Source organism: Equus asinus, chromosome 16 (genome assembly GCF_041296235.1).
Source record: "Equus asinus isolate D_3611 breed Donkey chromosome 16, EquAss-T2T_v2, whole genome shotgun sequence".
In the NCBI taxonomy this organism is placed as follows: domain Eukaryota; kingdom Metazoa; phylum Chordata; class Mammalia; order Perissodactyla; family Equidae; genus Equus; species Equus asinus.
Genome location: NC_091805.1, coordinates 33,598,848 through 33,608,738, shown reverse-complemented (window position 1 = coordinate 33,608,738; position 9,891 = coordinate 33,598,848). Strand labels below are relative to the sequence as shown.

Sequence of the window (9,891 nt, the reverse complement as noted above, 5' to 3'; positions counted from 1 at the left end):
CATACTCAATGGTAAAAAACTGGAAGCTATCCTTCTAAGAACAGGAACAAGACAAAGATGTCCGCTTTCACCATTCTTATTCAACATAGTATTGGAAGTCAGAGCAATTAGGAGAGAAAAAATAAATAAAAGGGCTCCAAATTGGAAAGGAAGAAGTAAAACTGTCACTATTTGCAGATGACATGATTTTATATAAAGAAAACCTTAAAGAATCCACCAGAAAACTATTAGAAATAAGAAATACAGTAAAGTTGCAAGGTACAAAATCAACACACGAACCAGTTGTGGTTCTATACACTAACAAGGAAATAGAAGAAAAACCAATCAAGAATACAACCGCATTTACATTTTAAACAAAAAAGAATAAATACCTAGGAATAAGTTTAACCAAGTTGGTGAAAGACCTGTACGTTGAAAACTATGAAGCACTGTTGAAATAAATTTAAAAAAACACAAAGAAATGGAAAGATATCCTGTGCTCATGGATTGGAAGAATTAACATAGTTAAAATGTCCATCCTTCCCAAAGCTATCTACAGATTCAATGCAATCCCTATCAAAGTCCCAGTGAAATTTCTCATGGAAATAGAGCAAAGAATCCTAACATTTATATGGAACAACAAAAGATCCCAAATAGCCAAAGCAATCCTGCGAATAAAGATGAGGTTGGAGGCTTCACACCCACTGATTTCTAAATAGACTACAAAGCTGTGGTAATCAAAACAGCATGAAACTGGCAGACAAACAGACATGCAGATCAACAGAGCAGAATTGAGATCACAGAAATAAACCCACACATCTATGGACAGCTAATTTTTGACAAAGGAGACAAGAATATACAAAGGAGAAAGGAAAGTCTGTTCAATAAATGATGCTGGGAAAACCGGACAGCCACATGCAAAAGAATGAAAGCAGACCACTGTCTTACACCACATGCAAAAATTAACTCAGAATGGAATAAAGATTTGAATGTAAAACTCCTAGAAGAAAACAAGGCATACACTCTTTGACATGGGTCTCAGCAGCATCTTTTTGAATACCATGTCTCCTCAGGCAAGGGACACAAAAGAGAAAATAAACAAATGGGACTCCATTGAACAAAAAAGTTTCCGTACAGTGAAGGAAACCTTCAACAAAACGAAAAAACAACTTACTGGGGCCGGCTTGGTGGCACAGCATTAAGTGTACACATTCTGCTTCGGTGGCCTGGAGTTCGCTGGTTCGGATCCTGGGTGCAGACACGGCACTGTTTGGCAAGCCATTCTGTGGTAGGCATCCCACATATAAAGCAGAGGAAGATGGGCACAGATGTGAGCTCAGGGGCAGTCTTCCTCAGGAAAAAGAGGAAGATTGGTAGCAGATGTTGGTTCAGGGTTAATCTTCCTCAACAAAAGAAAAAAAAACAAGTTACCAATTGGGAGAAGATATTTGCAAATCATATACCTCTGATAGGGGACTAATATCCTAAGTAGATAAAGAACTCATATAACTTAACAACAAAAAAAACAACAAGCCAATCAAAAAATGGGCAGAAGATCTGAACAGATATTTTTCCAAAGAAGATATGTAGATGGCCAACAGGCACATGAAAATATGCTCAACATTACTGATTATTACGGAAGTGCAAGTCAAACCACCATGAGATATCACCTCACACCTGAAAGGAATGGCTATAATTAACAAGACAACAAATAAAAAGTGTTGGAGAGGGTGTGGAGAAAAGGGAACCTTCTTACACTGCTGGTGGGAATGTAACTTGGTACAGCCACTGAGGAAAACAGGATGGAAATTCCTCAAAAAATTAAAAATAGAGCCACCATATTATCCAGCTATTCCACTTCTAGGCATTTATCCAAAGAATATGAAAACACTAATTTGAAAAGATACATGTACCCCTATGTTCATTGCAGCATTATTCAAACTAGCCAAGATTTAAAAACAGCTGCAGTGCTCATCAACAGATGAATGGGTAAAGAAGATGTGGTATATACACAGTGGAATATTACTGAGCCATAATAAAGGTGAAATCTTGCCATTTGTGACAACATGGGTGGACCTTGAGAGTATTATGCTAATTGAAATAAGTCAGATGGAGAAAGCCAAATACTATATAATTTCACTCATATTTGGAAGGTAGAAAAACAACAACAAACAATAACACATAGATGCAGAGAATAGACTGGTGGTTACCAGGGGGAAAGAGGCTGAGGAAGGGCAAAAGGCATGAAGGGACACATGCATATGGTGATGGATGGTAACTAGACTTTTGATGGTGAACACGATGTAGTCTATACAGAAGTCGAAACATAATGATGTACGCCTGAAATTTATATTCTGTTATAAACCAATTTTCCCTCAATAAAAAAAAATGATAATAAAAAGAAATGCAAAATTAATGCAAAGTAATGTTACGTTAAATAACAATTTGCTTACAATATTGTGTGTTATGTTATTTAATAAACAACTAGAATTAATTCGCTAAGGGTCATGCTGAGGATCTAAAAACAAAATCAATAGCTTTTCTAACATCCAAACTTTACCCCTAGGTGGAATAAATTTATTTATTGAATGTAGCAGCACTGTTTATTTATTGTATAGGGTTTGGAAAATGGGAGATATGTATAGTGTTTTAACTGTTTGAAATGTGGGATTAAAATATTAAAATAATTTATCAAGAAAATTCATAAGGAGTCCAGTGGGGTGCAGTGGATGGCATTTTGGACTAGGCAGGTACAAGTGAGACAACCTGCCATTAGAGCAGGGACCTCCTCTGTTTCGCTCATTGCTTACTCCCCCACCACCTAAAATAGTGCCTGGCACCCAGTAGATGCTTAGTGGTTATGTGTTCATTAAGTGACTGTAAGAACACCTATTATGGTTTGAATTGTGTCCCCTCCAAATTCATATGTTGGAGTTCTAACCTTTAGTACCCCAGAATGTGACCTTATTTGGAAACAGGGTCTTTAGAAAGGTAATCAAGTTAAAATGAAGTCATTAGGGTGGGTTCTAATCCAATATGACTATGGTCTTTATCAAAAGGGGACATCACAGGGAGAACACCATGTGAAGATGAAGGCAGAGATCAAGGTGATGGTTCTACACGCCAAGGAATACCAAGGATTGCCAGCCAAGCACCTGAAGCTGGCTGAGAGGCATGGAACAGATTCTCCCTCACAGCCTCAGAAGGAACCGACCCTGCTGACACTTTATTCTCAGGTTCATAGCCTCCAGAACTGTGAGACAATAAATTTCTGTTATTTAAGCCCCCCAGTTGTTGAAGCCCTAACAAACTAATATGATATCTTTCTAGTTAAGTCTAGCATATCCAAGTTACAGGCTATCTTGGTTTTAATGTTCCACTATGAGTTGCTTAAGTTCTTCACTTGTGTTTATATCAGCATTTGGCTACCTAACCACTCTGGAAAATAGTATATAAACCTGCTTTCTTTGGACTTCACATATCATAAAACTGTGCACAATGCAAGTGCTCAAAAAAATGCTTGTGTACACAAGCTACAAAATAGTTTTGTCTCTTCTGTTGTTAAGTACCTTCTACATAGACTTCTTGGAAGATTAAATGAGATGATTTATGGAAAATATAAAGATGGCCCGGAGAAAGCCCTCAATAAGCGAAATTTGCAAAGATAACAGGTTAATGTAAAAGAAATATGTTTTGAATTTAGACATTATGAGTAAAAAATTCTTACTAACTGTATGACCCTGAGCAAGCTACACAATCTCTGTGTTCACGGAGGGCTTACATTTCTTCATATTCCCTTCTAACAATTTTTCAATATTATGTAAAGATGATGATGCTAATGTATGAAAATCCCTTAGCATGGTGATGACCACATAGCAAGAACTCAATAAGAGATAGTTTTATTGTTACCCAATGAGTATAAAAACACTGTGCTAGACAGTGAGTGGGAGTTGGGAATATACAAAGTTTCAAAAATGAAAAAATCAGTTTTACTTTTTAGTATATTAATAAAAGCATATAAAACCATTATAGTTAGGAAATTCTAGCTGCTGTAACAGATAAACCACCAAATTTCCATGACTAACCTCAACAGAAGTTCATTTCCTATTCACGTACAAGTCCAGGGTACTGTTCCCGTTTGGCAGCTCTGGCTTTCCTTCATGCAGTGATTCAGGGAACCAGGCTCCTTCTGCCTGTGGCTCTGGATTCCCTTAGGACCTCTGTGTCCTCTTCTCTAGCCAGCAAACGGGGAAAGGCAGACAGTGTGAAAGACATCGGAGAAGGCATAACTATTTTTTAAAAACCCAGGTCTGAAAGTGACCATTCCACTTTCGCTCATGTTTGATTGATGAAAACCATTTAACCTGGATGGAAAAAGTCTAGGAAATGAGTCCCTGGTTCAGTAGAAGTCCCGGCAACAACTCACACTGTGAAAGTGGAAGATAAAACTTAGCTCTATCTGTCACAAAGATATGTCTATACCCAATGACAAGATGGAGTGAGCCCAGCATGGGGAAGAAGTGTAGAGCATAGTCTGGGTGTGAAACCAGCTGTTCTCAAAGGCTCCAATTGGAACTCCTGAGCCACTTTGTAACCCACTGTCTGTTGTATAATCAACGGTAGAAAATTCTTCCTGGCGGTAGAGGCAGGAGAGAAATAGAAGTGAGGGGAAATGCCATCAAACTCTATTTCAGGAACGTGATTAATATTATAGGATTTCAGAGAGGTATTCTAAAGAAAGAATTTAAGCTTACGGTTGAAGAGTTTTGACATAGTTCCATTTCCGCTCTTCCCTGATAGTTTGAGGCTATAAATACACAGAATATAATTGCTTGGTGCAACCATTCTTCAATAATACCTATGAATCCCTGTGTGTGTTGGGTCTGATCTTATGAGGTGTGATTGAGTTTTCCGATTTTTGTTATTTTGCTTAATAAAAGATCATTAAAACAAAGGTAGCGTTCACTTAGCAGCACTTAGCTTTTCAGCTAGCTAGGTCAGCAGCACTGCTGTACAATTTGCTGTTTGCACAATAAGAGATTCCAAATTCCAGTGCTGAGAATGCCATTCATTGAGATGCAATGCACAGCGTGCAAACATGTAAGAAAACGTCCAGGTTGTGAAAGCATTTTCTAAGAACCAATAAACCCAACCAAATGGCTTATGGCTGGTCTCAGGCTGGGGGAAAAAAAAAAAAGCTATCCAAAGGGAAATGTGCACCGACCAGCATTAATTTATCTGTGAGCCAACTGTTCCATTTTAAGGGAGTCACTAGAAAATGCTTTGCCAGAGGACTTAAACTGACTCAAATTCAATTTGAAAGTAATTCATTGCATTAATTTCTTATTAAAAGTTATGTCATAACAGAAGGGCAGATTTTTAAAATTAGATAATTTAACAATGTGGAATTGGTTCTTTTTAAATATCCGTAATAAGTGATAAAATCACAGCATGGCATGCTGTGGCTATGGCTGAAATGTTTCCTCACTTATATTCTTTACAATGTTATTTTTTGTGAATAATGATAAAAAAAGAACGTCTGTAATTTTGTTTGGAAATATGAAGGCTGGGGCTCAAATGATACTTAAAGAACACATGAAATTCCTAAGTGCTACGTTTGCTTTACAAAACATTTTCTTATTTAATCGTGGGGCCTCCTTAAAATGTACAACATTTATTCAGATTCTAAAGTGATTTAAATCATCCATTAAAGTTCATCAAAGAAAATTCAGTACAAAAAGGTAGTTAGTAATACATGAAAATTGGCATATCAAAAATAATTATTGGGAGACAGTTGCTTATTGGAGATAATGTTTTAGAAGTTGCAGCAAATGTCTAACTCTTCTATTTATGAGGTCAAATGAAAGGAGACCAATTTATTTAATGGTGTTTTTCTCTTGTACAACCAAAGGCTTATGCATCTGGGAAGATGCAGGTTCAGGCAATAAAGCAGGAGTCTACCTCAGTGGGTCCGAATATTTAGCGAAAGGATGTATTTCCATGGAAAGAGAAAGAAGACCTTTACCAATGGGGAAAATCTAAGTGATAGCTTATAAATTACAAGGTAGAAAACTTAAGTTCTAGGAACAAATTCTCTGTCCAGGAGTAAAAGGGGAAACAAAGGAAATAAAAGTAATTATCACCATCAGGAGTGCTCTAACCAGTAATTTATCTCAAGAGCTCCAACTATTCAAAATATTCAGTTCCTAGGGACTAGGAAATAAAAGTAATACAGAGATGTATAGAATAGTTTTGTGGTCTCCACACTTTATAGTACTGATTTTTCCAAATTGTTTTAATTTTTTTTTTTAATAAACAGACAAGTTCAGTGGAAAAGGGATTGATTGCTGAGTCTGGAGACATACACTGTGTGACTTTGGGAAAATCATTTACACACTCCTCACCTCCATTACCTGAGAGGTAAAACACAGGGTTTAAGTTGAATGACTCTAATCTTTGTTTTGCTCCAGTATTCTGAGCCTCTTTATTTCATCATTCTATTGCTGGGACTCCCAGTTCAATGACGTGAAGAAGGAAGTGGCATCTCTTTCAAGCTAGTGTTGGTCCAGCCGTCTGAGGTTCCCCAGGGACTCCACCTTTAGGGTCCAGAAATGAAAGAGAGGAAAGGCCAGCTGATGACAAAGAAATCACCGAAACAAGGCCTTTTAAAAGCATATGGTACCCCAAACTTAACCACAAAAGCAGGTGAAACAGCAAGGTGACATTATTGTAAGTGGCTGCTAGTCCCATATATCATTCTGCAGTTTGGTTTCAAGAGAGATTTTTTTAGATTACAGCAAGAAAAATTAACCAAATGTTGAGAGGAAACCATTCGTTACTGAAAACAGACGATGCTCTTTACAGAGCTGATTGATTGGCTTACGCGACATCTCATTTACTTTTGCACACAATCATAAAGTAACAGTTTTCCTACACATTGCCAGTGTGTAAGCTGTTAGTTTCCAACTAAACCAGGAGACCTGTTTGAAAAATGAGTCTGAGCAGAACCACTTGAGGTTATATCCATTTTTTCTTGCACAATAGAGTGATATGGCTTCGTATTTACCAAATGCACTATCATGTCAGAACCAAGAGAAGTAAACAAATAAATTGTTATCCTACTGTAAAATTCATCTTAAATGAAGGAATCCACATGGTCATAAATAGGCATTTTCCCAGGCCTCATTCCAAAATCAATATTTGAAATAAAGTTTGAAATAAAGACTAAGCTTATAGATCTCCGCCCCCAATGCCCCCACCAGCCCAGCAATTTAACATATTTCGATAGGCTGAAGCAAGTAAAATGAATGAAAACTACACATCTGTAGCACTCATCGCCTCCGCTGGCACTCAGCCCATGTCCTGTTAAGAGAGGAAGGGGATTTTGCCTAGTTGAAAGAAAATTTGCAAAATGTCAGAGAGCTCAGCTTTTCCTCTTAAGCATGACTGGCAGGAGCTAAATCATTGGGTCCTTTATCCAATCACGAGTATCCTTCCTGATCACCAGCCAGGCCTCAGAGCTAGTTTCTTACCTGCAGGAGGGCCTTGATATCACTTTCCAAGGTCTCTCACAGCAGGGAGTTGGAATCATAGAACTGGAATCTGGCTATTCCAGGTTAGGCAACTTCCTCTTGCTCCCTAGAGAAAGGAATGAAAGGAATGAAATGAATGAATTCATCATGAGAGTATATATGAGTGAATAAAAAAACAATCTCCTTAAATCCTCTGAACTGAAGAATCCTCAATAGCTCTCTGTTTTGACCTAATCCTGCTCCTGCGTAGATGAACTAAAGAGTAATTCACAGTTCTATCCCTGAGAAGATGCTGAACCAAAAAAAGAGGTATTTATACTTAATTCTCCCCAAATCCTGACTATCCCACCCCAACTACTCAATTGATAAGATTGCTGATTAGGTGAAAGTATTAAGACAGATATATGAATCTAAAAACAACATGGATCTCAACTTCTTGATGAAATCTAAATCTCTGAAAAATATTTTCTACTTAGGCTAGAATGTGATGGATCTCAAAAGATCTCAACTCTTCAGGTCAAAACAAAAAATAATTTATTTTATTTATTTATTTTCTTTTCATCTGTAGCAGTTTAAAAAATGAGTGGAAATTCTTTGACACAGCTCTCATGAAGAAGAGGGCTCTATGCCCCGCCCCCCCCCCCCCCCGAATCTGGGCAAGCTTGAGATTCACTTGTAACTATAGAAGGCAGAAATGATTCTGCATGACATCCAAGGCTGAATCAGAGAAGATAACACAGTTTCTGCTTTGTTCACTGGTGCACTCGTGCTTGGAGCTTGGAGCTGCCATTTCGGAAGTCCTATTACACTTAGACCACTATGCTGGAGAGCCCCTTGTAGGCACTTTGGCCGACAGCCCAGTGAGCTCCCAGCAAACAGTCAGCAGTTCACATTGACATGAGTGAGCCATATTGGACATCAAGTCTAGGGGATCTCACATATGACTGCAGGCCCAGCCGACATCTGACTGCGCCACATGAGAGACCGCAAGCAAGAATTTCCCAGATGAACCCTCCCTAAATTCCTGACCCACAATGTCATAGGCAAAAAAAAAAAAAATTGTTGTTTTAGTCGACAAAGTTTTGGGATCATTTGTTACATAGCATTTGTAACTAGAAGACATCTTTTCCTGAAAAGATTTCAGGCAATTTACAAAGGTATAAAGACAATAGGGTGGCATATATTAAAACGTATTTTCATCTTGCCATGGTTTTCTTTCTTGGATTTAATCTTTATAGAGTTTTTAGAAATTCAAGTAAAAAGATTTTGCTTGTCACTGAATATCAATAATGTAATGTACATAACATATATTACATATGTGATATCTCTTACCAAAATGTATTCATCATTTAAAGTGTAAATATTTATTGGATGAAAAATATAAAGATACAGTCTTTTAAATTAAGTTACGATCTTCATATTAATCTTTTATTTTAACTGGGGCAAAACTTACATACAGGGATTTTATGTATAAAATTTGATGAGATGTGACAAATGAGACATAGACATAACAACAGGTCAACAGAGACATAGAATATTTCTATCACTCCAGAAAGTTACCTGTGCCCCCTTTTTGGTCAAACTCCACCCATCATAAGCAACTACTATTTTGATTTCTATTATCATACAGGTTGATTTTGCCTGTTCTAGAATTTCTATAAGTGGAATCATACTGTCCATATTACCATAGCTCTATGGTATATGTTTTCAATAGAAGGGTTATTATCCTAAAAGGGGTGAAAATTGGTTCTTGGGAATGGGTAAAAAACCTCTTGAGTATTATAATGGTGTGTAGCACTCTAAAACTCAACCTTACCTGACAAAATCTTATTGTTTAAGATTTCATTTCTGTCATTAGGGAATTTAAGTTTAATTTTCCTCCGGGAGAGGGGAACAATAGTGGAGAAAATGTCAAGAAACACTGATCTATAGTTAATCTTGAAGTCACACAGCATGAGTCTTCCAAATTTGTTCTTTTGCAAGATTCTTTTGGCTACTCTAAACCCTATTCATTTTCAGATAAAATTTAGAATCATCTCTATCATTTATAAAAAGTAATTTTGGGATTTCGTTTGGAATTCCAGCAAATCTATAGAGCAGTTGGGAGAAATGGCATCTCAACAATAACAAGTCTTCCATTCCATGAGCACAGTATCTTTCCAACTAAGTCTTGTTTAATTTCTCAAAGCAATGTTTCATAGTTCCCAGTGTATAAGACTTGCATTTCATTTGTTAGAATTATTTCTATGTGTTGTATGTTGTTAGAAATGATTGTAAATGGTGGTTTTACATTTCATTTTCTAATTGATTACTGCTAGTATACAGGACTAAAGTATAATTTTTTTTTAAAGATTTTATTTTTCTCCCAAAGCCCCCTGGT

General features: G+C 37.0%; 1 long non-coding RNA gene across 1 annotated transcript; it reads right to left on the bottom strand.

Annotated features, from left to right (window-relative positions):
- Positions 1-1,160: 1,160 nt before the first annotated feature.
- LOC139040363 (uncharacterized) lies at positions 1,161-7,619 on the bottom strand. The gene is made up of 4 exons (XR_011494757.1): positions 7,512-7,619; positions 6,393-6,575; positions 4,065-4,213; positions 1,161-1,378 (listed from the first exon to the last, which is right to left on the bottom strand). It is a non-coding gene; the product is annotated as an uncharacterized lncRNA (long non-coding RNA).
- Positions 7,620-9,891: the final 2,272 nt, after the last annotated feature.